A 13,037-nucleotide genomic window follows, 5' to 3' on the forward strand; every position below is an offset into this window, starting at 1 on the left:
TACGTTTTTAATTGGTATTGGTCAATGTTTGTTACTTTCAAAGTAACGTATTGATTGTTTTGTGTTTTTGTTTTATTTATTATATAGACAGATTATACAACTTGGAAGACAAAATTACTTCTGAAATACAGCATGGTTTCATGTGCAGAGTCGTGAAAATCACATCCCTAGATTATACCATTTAAGCACAAGTTGCGCGGGCGATATACCGGAAAATGTATTTTAAATAAAATTGGCAATAACAAATCTGTGGGATAAACCATATATTCCTATAATAACATTTTTTTCTGTGATCAATTTTAATTTTAATTTCGTCGCGCGTAAAAACACTACACACACACACACACACACATATATATATATAGATATATATGGCAATTAAGCCACACAGAATATTCCGCGTTTCATCCACACTAGGATTCATCAGGCTTATGCGAAGAGTTTTTGTAGTCTCGCATTTTTATATACGCATATTCTATTGAATTTTTAGTTAGCCAATCAGCTTCCTAGTTTCCACCGCTCCCTACTCTAGGAAATTAATGATCTAGAATTCAAAATAGACTTAAGGTTGTTAGAATCCTTATAGGAATAATACAAGGCTTTTTAGGTTTTTTTATGTTGTATTCGGTTGTGTCCAAATCAGGTTCGTAGAAGATTTTACCATTGATATCAGTTATTTGCTGCATATTTGTTCATCATTTCTTTTCTGTTATTATTAATTACAGTAATAAATGTTTCAATCCCATTCTTCTTTTTTGAGGCAATAAGTTTAAATGTAGATATAATTTCCTTTTTAATTAAGATAATCTTCAGACTGTTTTCTCTTTATGCATCTTATTCAAGATTTTGCTAAACTCATCGGAAATTTTCATCTATTTTTTTCACTTGCATCCAACGAGAAGTACCAAAAATCTTTAATTATTTCAGAAAAAGCCGATGGCAGACATTGCCAATCCACAGCTGGCGCGAATGAAATAAAAAAAAAACCTCCAGAGCATTTAAAACATTTTAATAATCAAGTGAACTCCCTTGGATGTGAGGGGGGCATATAGACATTTAGCGTATAGTTGCGAAAAGTTTACAAGGGAATAGGCAAGTTATCTCTCGATAAAATAAATAAATACATTACGCTCTGTGAATCAAATCTGAAAATGAGATTATAACCCATTCGGTGACTCATCGAAATTTTATGTTGTAAATGAACAACTTCTAATAAAAACAATTTATGCTTGTTTCATGTTGTAGTGTCCAGAATACCAATTAAAAGAATCAGTTTGGAATCAGAAACTAGATCATTATTTTTCCGATTCCGATACCTTAAAAATTTCCGATTTTTCCGATTCCCGATTCCGATTCTTATTAATTGTCCCACTAACATATACATATCATTATACAAATACACCCCACACACACATACACACACACACGCACATATATATATATATCTTTATATATATATATATATATATATATATATATATATATAAATATTTCACCAGATTATCCATTCACGTGTAATCACTTTTTTCACCATATACCCTCTGCTCCATTTTTTGTTAAAAAAGTAAGATCTTTGACTTATTTGTTGTTTAATCAAATACTTTTGTATGCAAAATCCGATCCCGCATTTTGCTAATTCCTACCATCTGATGAGAAAGAAAGTATTTCTTCGAAACTCCGCGGATTAAGGACTATCCACTTATCTAGTGTTTCCTTGTCAGATTTAATATGTTTTTACTCTTTTTCAAAGTGTTTTTTAACATGTTTTATTAACTGTTTGTTCATATATATATATATATATATATATATATATATATATATATATAAAAAATAATTAGCAACAGCAATGCGTGGTTTATGAACGCTCTACTGTTTCTAATCGCGTAGAAATAGTAACCGCTGTTGGCGGCCCACCTGCAGTTCTTTGGCATTTAACGGGCGTCTTTCTCGCTGAAATAATTAAACTGAGTTTCTGTTCATCAAAATAAACGACCAAATTAAATAGCGACATTCAAGTTTTATGTGTAGATTCTACCGATTACAATCTTATCTAAGATATTTTGGTATTATGTAGCTACAATCTCCTTTTTGACGGGAATAGGTGAATATATTATGTTCCTACATGATTAGCTATATTCATTTATACGGGAACGATGTTTATTATAACGTTAAACTATATCATTGTTATTTTTTGTTACTATTTTCAATAGATTTATTCTTCAATACTTGTAATTTGTGTCTATCTATCCTTAATAAATAGTAAAGGAAAGAATCGTCTTAATTATACCTTTTCTATGATGGGATCACGTGTGCAGATGACATATTAGTACGAAGTCAATGTTGTAATAATGCACGGTACCTCATTATGCCAGTTTTAATATAGTAAATGACTACACTGAACAAGTCTTTAAACGCAAATATCCAATAGTATTTAATGTTATTAAACTAAACGTTAATTGTAAGATAAACATGTCCTTGGCCTTCGGGACAAGATCAAAGTGTAGTATCTATTCCGGCAGATACTGCAAGCAAAGACCAGATGTGGGGGCAACCCCACATGCCTGACCTTTAAACAGCTCCCATTTCCCACCTCTCGGGAGCTGGTCCCCTTTTTCCCTTCCCCCTCCTTTCACTCCTCACATTAAAAATCGGCCTTGTGCCTAATTTGCTCGGTGGGGAAGCAAATAAATACCATCTGTTCTTCAGATGCTGCACTTCAATTTCTTGTTCTCTGTCGGTGGAGGAGAAATCCTTCACGACTGAGACAATTTATATTTTCGTTCCTTTTCTCCACATCAAAAAAACGACCCTGGTGTCGAACTCTGTCCCGTGGGGAGGCATTGTAAATAGGAACATGTCATCTTCTATAATATAAATCTCCCCCGTCTGTTTTAATGTATGCATGTATGTATGTACGTATGTATGTTTATCTGTCTGCCTAACAATTTCGACAAATGCGACGGATTTTCACGAAATTGATGTCGTGTTGAAGTTCGACACTTCCGACGACAAATATCGAAAAATTGGCGAAAAACATTAATTCCTTCACCCTCAACTAGGCACATTTCTACAAGGAGGAATCGATTTTTCGTAGATATTTTCGAAAGTCATCCCCTCTTTTTGATTGACTAACCTTAATTTCAACCTTCGCCATTTCCGGTTTAGCGATGGACACAACAGCAAAGACGTCACCCTTTTTTTCACGTTCTTTTCCTCTTTCGCGGTATGATTTCGAGCCTGCCTGCCTACCACCACTTATCTTTTGCTTAACATACACCTCTAAACACCCGGCCAACGCAGGGCATCCAGGCTAATTTGTACTGAAAGCTGAATTGATATTTTTTATATCTGAGTAAAATTAAAATAGACAGGAAACGTTATACATATAGTGTAACCCGGATATAAGATACCCGAATATAAGAAAAACGGATATAAAATAAATTTCCTCTGACTCCAAATTAGAGCCTTTGTGTATTTGAAAATCGTGATCGGTTACAACTTAAAACAATTATGAATTTAACAAATGTTCTCTCGTTATGTTCGTGTAAATATTTAATATACCCCTGTTTTTATAAATTTCTATCGATGAAAAACAACTAAAAATGTTTGTAAACCAGCACTTCATAAAACCTATGTTTTTACATAGTTTTGATTGTATTTGCTTCATTTATTTATCGATTAGGTATCAGCAAAGGTTATTCTTATTTAGATGAAACTATTGTGGAGGAATGCACCCGACTTTGCCCGGTCGAAAAATACGATAAAATATAATATTTTAATTTGTCCAGATTTCGTATATATTATTATGGAATCGTGATTTCAAAAGTAAATAAAAAGAAAAGAATTTAAGTGCCATCCGTTAGAATCGAAACCGAAACTAGTATTCAATTTTGGTGACATTACCACTATACCAATTATTTAACCTGACCTGATTTAAATCAAAATTAACTAAGATGAATGTACAAAATGTATAATAATATTTTCAATTTTAACCCAATTTTAACCGAATTTTAACCGGCTAAAGACCCATAAAAGAACGGTTGGTAAAAAATCCAATTATTTGAGGTTCCCAGCGCAGCTCTGCGACTTTTAGTTTCAGTGGATATAGAGTTTGAAGGTATGGAGACAGACAGACAGACAGACATATATCATTTGATAAATTAGATAATTTTTATAAGTCTCAATAGTTTACAAACAAAATTCTTTTGTAAATATACCGTTTTTAAATTAAATCTGCAAGTACATGTGTGAAGGTATTGTTTCGTTATAATTAAACCGGAAGTAAAAGTCAATGAAGCCGGTGTCAACCCAAAATATTCCTTGTGCCTAATTTGCTCAGTGGGGGAGCAAATAAATACCTCAAAGTGTAGTATCTGTTCTTCAGATGCTGCACTTCAATTTCTTGTTCTCTCTCAGTGCAGGAGAAATCCTTCATGACTGAGACAATTTTTATTTTTGTTCCTTTTCTCCATATTAAAAAACGACCCTGGGGAGACATTGTAAATAGGGACAATTGCAAAAGCATGAGTTCTTAATGATAAATATCATAGGGCAAAAAGGTATCTAAACGCATATGACAAACAATGTTGCCGACAAACCACAAACGCTGGTATTTTGTCCATTATACATCTTTTGTTATAACAGTGAAAGCACGAGCGTTTGCACTTGGTGGCATTAAAAGAAATACCCCGTGCTGTTGACATTAAAATGTGATAAGAAAGTCTTAACGAATAGTGATATTCCACTCAATAAACACGTCGCTGCGCGCAACAGATGGCACGCACAAAAAGTCTCGCGCGAGCTTGGTGGCAGGATTAATTGTACTTATGAAAAGTGATCCCAGTTTTGCACAGGCACGCCCCTTTTCATTGCATTATTCATTGTGAACACCTGGCACGCGACTAGTAATTCAAAATCAAATTACAGCACCTTCAATACCCGCGTTTTTATTTATTAAATATTAAACCAACTCACAATGATCATAGCCTCCGTTCAGTCTCAAAAGACAATGGATAGTCACTGAAAGAGTGTCTGAACGGGTAATTGCTACTTATGAGATATCGGCTTGGGTTAGAGCTGGTTGGACGACCATATCCATTGTCGGCAGCTACGACTTTGTTTCACTGTGGGAAATATTATATAATCTCTCACATCATGAAAATTCTCTTATTAATTGCTCGCTAGGTTAGCATATTGGATGGCATCGTGCTAGCCAGTATAAAATTCCTACATGTGATACATCGGCTGGTGGGATGACCATATTCCTTGTCCGAGAGGAAGTAGGTTCATTCCATCGTCGAATTTCTCCACGGTTTGCTTGATCTGTGGTAGTTAATAGACTTTCTTGTGTGTGGCGTGTTGGCTCAGGTGCCAGAGTACTCGCCTCGCATTGCAAGAGGCCCAGGTTTCAAATCTCACGTTCGGATATATCAAACTGATGAGCCCAAGTAGAGGCGAAATTTGAGTCTTGGACTTCCGGTTTGTTGGCTGTCATGTGTCTTGTGAGCTGTGACGGTGTTTGATGTGGAAATAATAATAATAATAATAATAATAATAATGATAATGATATAATTACTTATATATGTATATATAGTAAAACTGGGAATTAGTAAAAACCTGAAGAGAGTGCTCAATACTATTGCAGAGCAAATATGTGTTTCATTTTTTATTAACGTTTTATCTGTTTGGTTACATATGTTTCGGATATTGGACCATGTTTACGATCCAACAGCCTTGTCAGACCTAACATAAATGGTTGTTAGTATTTGGAAGAAGTGTTTTAGAGGAAATACGGGAAAAAGGTTGGGGGTAAGATATAAAAAGGGAGAGAGGGACGAGTACCGACAATATTTAAGTTTTGAAGGTAAAAATACATTAGATTGTAGTGTATGTGGGAACGTAGCATATATATATATATATATATATATATATATATATATATATATATACTAGCAAAAGTACCCGTCGTTGACTGGGTTCAAAAACAGCCTACAGAAAATGGACTCTGATTTATGAAAGTATGATAGGTTATGAAAAGGAAGGGTTGTAAAGAGATAACTTCGAATTTTGGCGTATCAAAACCAAAGCAACATATGATGAAAGTAAAAATAAAATAGATAAACCCCATAATTTATTATACCATACCTGTTCACACTGAAACTCTTATCACAATATTCTGTGGATCTATATAAAAACCTTGTTAAACTTTGTGACATGTTTCCATTCTATGGAGGTCAGGCGCGAACGAACACCTCATAATTTTATTATACCATGTTTCTTCAAACTGAAACATAATTATCAAAGTATACGTACGTAGATAGATATGAAAAGTCTTTATTAAAGTTTGTGCCTATTTCCATTCTATGGAGGCCAGGCGCGAACGCAGATCCCACAATTTTATTATACCATTCGTATTTAAATTAAAACATACTTATCAAAGTAGTTTATGTACATCTATATCAAACACATTTGTAAACGTGTTTTTTTAATTTATAAATTTATTTCCATACTTTGTGGACCAGGCACTTTTAATGAATCATCATTATGTCAGATCAAACATACCCATTCCTGTGTCTCGATACACCTTCTATCATTATATGTGATCCGTTTTCTATAATAGTCAACCATATAAGAGTCTATTCGTGACCAGACACACACACAGACGTTCAGCTTTATATTATAGATATATATTTTTGTTATATATAAGATTTTATATGTCGTTGCATATTCATGAGAATGTTTCAGTCAGTGAGCTACATGTAATTAGAGACCTCTTCGGTCGATCCTGCTTACACAAAATAGAATTGAAAAAAACTTACAGCAGTTATTGATTAAGAAAACAGTGATGCGATAATCGAAAACAAAACAAATGAAATAAGTGTAAAAATAGAAGAGAAGAAGAAAAGGGGAATAAAAAAAAAATTAAAAATACATAAAAAGGAAAAGAAAAGTAATATTAAAATAAGATTAATAATAATAAAAATAATTATAAAATTCTAAAATTTTAAATGAAAATTAACACGAAACAAGAAACAAAATAACAAACAAACAAACAAACAAATATAAAAACCAAAACTATCAAACAAAAAAAAAAAGGGACTAAACTAAAAAAAAAAACACAAAAAGATCCGAATATATCTTTATATACCGTAGGCGATCAGAATAAATAAGACAACTGTCAAGCGATCAGCCAGGTGGGAGTTGAGGAGAATTCAGACAACCAGATGGCGTCTGCGTTAAACGGGTTAAGAATAGGTGAACGACAAAATGATCATGTATGCACTTTGGGATTATGTTTAGTGATTTTGTTAGAAAAAAGTGATTTCAGATTATTTTTTACAATGTTTATTGATGGGTGATAAAAACAAATAAAAAACATAATAATGATAATAATAATAACAACAACAATAATAATAATAACAACGACAATAATAATAACAAAAACAGTAATAATAACAACAAGAACAATAATAACAACAACAACAATAATAATAATAACAACGACAATAATAATAACAACAACAACAGTAATAATAATAACAACAACAATAATAATAACAACAGTAATAATAATAATAACAACAATAATAATAATAATAACAACAGCAATAATAATAATAACAACAATAATAATAACAACGACAATAATAATAACATTAACAACAACAACGACAATAATAATAATAATGAAAATAATAATATTAATAATAATGATAATAATAATAATAACAATAACAACAATAACAACGACAATAATAATAATAATAATAACAACAACAACAATGATAATAATTTGATGATGATGATGATGCTGATGATGATTATACCGAAAATAACTTCAAATGTATTAATTTAATAATTACTACAATGAACAATTCTGACACTTAATTCTTATCGTGTATGAATTACTGCAAATTATAAATTTAAAGTTTATAGAATGGGGTCTACGGGACAAACTTCAGTTATTTTTACCCCGGAAATATTTTTTTTTATTCAGCTGATTTTAGTTATATCAATTTTAATTTTAATTTTTTTCTATTATTTGTCATTTTTATTTTATTTTGATTTGATTCGCTCCGTTGGTATTTTGCTAATGTTTTTTTGTTTATATTTTCTCCATAACTTTCTTAACAAACGTATATGTCATTTTTGATATACATGGTAAGGACTAGTAATTTAAGTATTAATAGTTAAGGAATAGGGCTAGAAAATTAGCATTATAGGAAATATATGTATAGGGATAAGCTCCTACATTAAAACACGAGATATCGATTAATTGCTAGCACTATATATGACAACTCCAAAGCCACATTCGTACTCCACCAATTCATCTCTAACATAGTCTTATCTAGTCCTTGAATAATAAATACTTATATTTTATGAAATCTCTTATTCCAGTTTCTGAAATTTTCATAAATTGGCAAATCTACTGAATTTCCGATTAAAAATATTTTTTAATATTTTTATACCATTGGTTCCTAACCAGTACTTTTGACTCAAACTACAGTTATTTTTACCCCTGACATGTTTAATTGTATTTTATTTTGTTTCGGCTTATTTTATGTATTTTGATTTTAATTTTTAATTTTTTTTTTCATTTTGTTTTGATTTCATATGTTGGTATTTTTATAAACATTTTTGTTTCCTCACTTTTTTTCTATACAATGACGTGCTTTTATATACTCTTATTTATTATCATCTCATATTTGATTGATTATTATCATTAATACTATATAATTTATAGTACATAATCTTTTTGTTAATATGTGTGTCTCTCTCTATATATATATTTGTGTATGTATTTCTGTTATGTTATTACAATTTTCTGGGACTGAATGCATTAAGTATATTTCAATTTTAATTTATAATTTTATTTTAAAATTTTAATGTTAATTTCTTGCTTATTGGCTAGAAAATTTCCAGGCATTTTCATAATCTTTTTCTTTCCTACACTTTATCTCTAAATTTTTATTATTATCAATAATTCTATAGTGTTTTAAATCTAATTTGTAATGCACATTTCTTAACCCGAATCTTTAATAATCCAGGTTCTATCCTTATCGTGTATAGTTAAAATTATAAATGACATATACCTCATTATATTAATCAATATAATAGTCTAAAATACCTTGTAGTACCAAAACCACTAAAAATGATTTCAAAGTGTCTCCGCGATCATTTTCCTGTTGACCTATTTTTAACTCATTTGACTCATACGCCTGTCTGGTTGAAATCTCCTGCACTCTAATCTGGCTAGTGGCTCGACACTTGCTTTTTTCAATTCTTACCGCCTTACGATAAAAAAAATATATATTCGGATCTTTCTTTTGGTTGAATTCCTGTCCGTTTTTTTGTTTTTTGTTTTTTTTTCGTTTTGGTTTTTCGTTTATGTGTTTTCCATGGTTCTTTGCTTTATTAGTGTGCATTTGTATTTTAATTTTTTTATTTTATTATTCTATTTATTAGTTGTAGCAGTATAAATAATCATATTTTTTATTATATTTTCTTTTTCTTATATATATTTTTTATTCGCCATTTTATTTATTTTTTAAAAATTTATTTTAATGCTGTTTGTTTTGTGTTGGAATATCACCTGACTGCCCTATTAATCAATATCTGCGGTAATATTTTTCTAATTTTCATTACGGACTCTAATCTTGTATAAGCAGCATTGACTAAAGAGGCTTCTAGTTATATGTAACTAGCTGACCGAAACATGTTCGTGTATCTATAGCGGAATATAAATGCTTATGTAAAGCAAATATAAACCTGGATAACCTGGGACAATTTAATAAGATAGGTTGACCTGATGATTGTTCCATACCATACTTTTTGCTTTGTTGAATTCTGATTATAGTTAAAGCATATCAACAATTTATATAGATAGAGAAAGCATTAAAGGAATTTCCATTATCATACAATCAGAACAAGAGCAAACAGTATCAAACTGAAAAGTAAAAAAAGTTTGCCTTAAAAGAGAAACCCTTATGAAAATGGAGTAATTCTATATCTTCCGTTTGACAATTACTTAATGTGTGAAACATTAACAAATTAAGATAAAAATAAAACCAACCAGTAAACTGAGCATTTATTTAACAACAGAGATTAGGCATCGACATTACTGGAAAAGGGAAAAGGCGCAGAGAGACTGTTCAACTGTCAATTGTCTTATTCAGAAGACGAACTGAACATAACTCAGAACTTTCAAAAATGTTTCTTCTGGCTTTAGAAGGAACGCATTCATGTACGCCATCACCGTTTCTCTGTAGTTCTGTGATGTCAGCGTCTGGATTTGAGATGTCAAATTCTGGTTGTCCAGCACATAGGTTTGGCCTCTTCTTACCGGTATTCTGAGTCTTTCTTCCTGTCTCTCGATCTCGACATCTAGACATGTCATTTTCTTCGCTGCTTCCTCTTCTTGATTTGTGAAGTTATTTCATGCATTCAGCTGAGGTCAGCCAACTCCATACTGCCTTTAGATGGCCCTTTTTCTGTTAGCACCATGTTTTCAGTCAGACCTAACTAGCATGAGTGTCACGTTTCTCATGAAAATATCCTTTATAATTTTCTTCATTGGACTGGTAGACGTTTGAATAAGCGAACATGGGGCATTTGTTAATGTGGAACGCACAGGTTCTGAGGAGGAAAGCATATCTGCACTCGATGTTGAAGGCACAGACAACACATCTGCGCTTGATGTCAAGCTGGATGTGGACACCAGGTAGTCTAATTCTATTGGAGTGGATCAAACAGCCCCGCAGAGTAACACAGAGACAGTGAAAATCTTGTAGGATCCCATGGTATTACCCCAGGTTTAAAAGTCCGCTTTGATGTTATTTGCTGACAAGCAGTTTCACTGTCATAAAGAGGAGACTTGGAAACGAAACCTCATTAAAAATGACAAGGTTCTGCCAGGAAAACCGAATAACAAAATATAGTATAATGACAAATTCACTAGAAGCAATAGCAATAGAGGTTAAAATATGTAGACAGAAAACTCCGTTTCATGTTTAGCACCTATAAGTGTGTGCTAGTAGCATTTAGAAAATTCCATACCCAAGTAGCCAAGATGTTTATCTGACAAAGCAGGAATTAAACACCAGGAAATTCCTTGACTATTTTTTACCTTTCTTTCGTGATTTTTATAAGTAATTAACAGTAAACAATCAACGAGGAACTATATAGAAAACATGAATAAAATTCAGTTGTTGTGCTTACTTCTTGATTGTGTCGCTGGATCATTTGATATTCATTGTAGAAAGCTGAGGCAACTCCAGTACAGACACATCTTGAAAATAATCATCTAAAAAACTGGGTTACTTTCCTTTAATAGAACAGCTTGTTATCTGAAGTGAGTAAAAATTGCCTCAAATTACCTTATATCGTTGTTTTTTACAAAAGAGTCACCGCATATAAAGACCCGGGGGCCACTTGAGGATAAGAATTAATGAGTACACAGTGGTAAAGGGGAACATGTATGGCATCGTTAGTAGTGGAAATTTGGTAAATTGGATTACTTAAAGAGATGGCTCATCAAGAATTTGTTCACGTTGGACTTGAAGACAACCGTATTGTAGTTAGTTGGAAAGCAGGTGTGCAGTTCTAAGAAAGAAGCTCTGTTTATGGAATCTCCGTTTAGGTTTAGGCACAGTTAAAGAGTCGGGGGAATTATTGATAGTGTTTTCAGCAAGACGAGTATTTTTCGTGAAAGTATATATACATATATATATATACATATATATACATATATATATATACATATATATACATATATATACACATATATATATATATATATATATATATATAAGTAACTATCTTAGTTGTATAGGACGTGTTGCTTGTCACATCGTAGGATGTAGAACTGAATAAAAAATATAAGAACTTAAAAATCGAGGCATAGCGAATAGATTGCGCCGTGGCCCATATTGTTAGGTCGTCAGTATTGCACACTTCATGCGTACGACGACCTGGGTTCGCGCCTATGTCGGAGCACGTCACTGGTGAGATGCACTACATCGAAACCCACTTTGGGTCTGGCATTGTCCGTTGTCGATGCACTTGATCGATTCTATCTAATTCTGGGTTCTAGCTTTATCGTGAAAAGTGTATGTGAAGGGTATATATATATATATATATATATATATATATATATGAATCAAATGCCATAGAAAGATATAAGATTATATTTATCAATTCTAGCCTTCAAAAGCCTGAGGATTCACTACGATGATAAAACGCGGAGGATTCTGTCTAGTTTTATTGCAATATTTTCATAAATTACTATATATATATATATATATATATATATATATATATATATGTGTGTGTGTGTGTGTGTGTGTGTGCGTGTGTTTGTCCTTACGTTTGGTATATACTACGAGACCCAGTTTTCCTTCTTTTCGCAAGGATAATTTGCCTTACATCCAAAATAGCAATATTGTGTATCAATTCAAATGTCAGTGCGATGCTGGTTATGTTGGGCGAACATCCTTGCATCTTTTGACTCGTATAAACCAGCATGTTCTATCGAAGATCAGACAGGGGAGGATGAGGTCATAATAAACTTAATTTTAGTTGTCTCCGTACTTTTGGCACATTCAATAGTTTCCCATTAGAACTCTTTAATCGACGTAATATTATTTTTTACGCTATCGATATTCTCCTGATGATAGCCGAAAGAGCTCTTGAGAAACTTCCGCCTATTTTATTTTAAAAAAATATATAGAGATATATAATTATAAAACTCAAATGACCTTGTAACGAGTGATGTAACCCACTTTCCGGTTTACGACATATGTTTTTTGTTTTTTTAGATTTGAAATTCCTATAACTTGGTTGAAGATTCTAAGATGGGTTTTTCATTCTTATATTTCTCATCGGTAGGTTCATGTGCGTTTTTTCTGCTAAATGACTTTCGTCGGCGTTCGATTCGTAGGAAAATCATGTTTAATTTTCGATTTTTGAGCGATTATCCGGAAAAATAGGTAACTTTCCACGAATAGGGAGGATTTTTTTTCATGTTCTTGTGATCCGTC

This window comes from Euprymna scolopes, chromosome 24 (assembly GCF_053919585.1).
Source record: "Euprymna scolopes isolate OS-2025 chromosome 24, ASM5391958v1, whole genome shotgun sequence".
Classification (NCBI taxonomy): Eukaryota; Metazoa; Mollusca; class Cephalopoda; order Sepiida; family Sepiolidae; genus Euprymna; species Euprymna scolopes.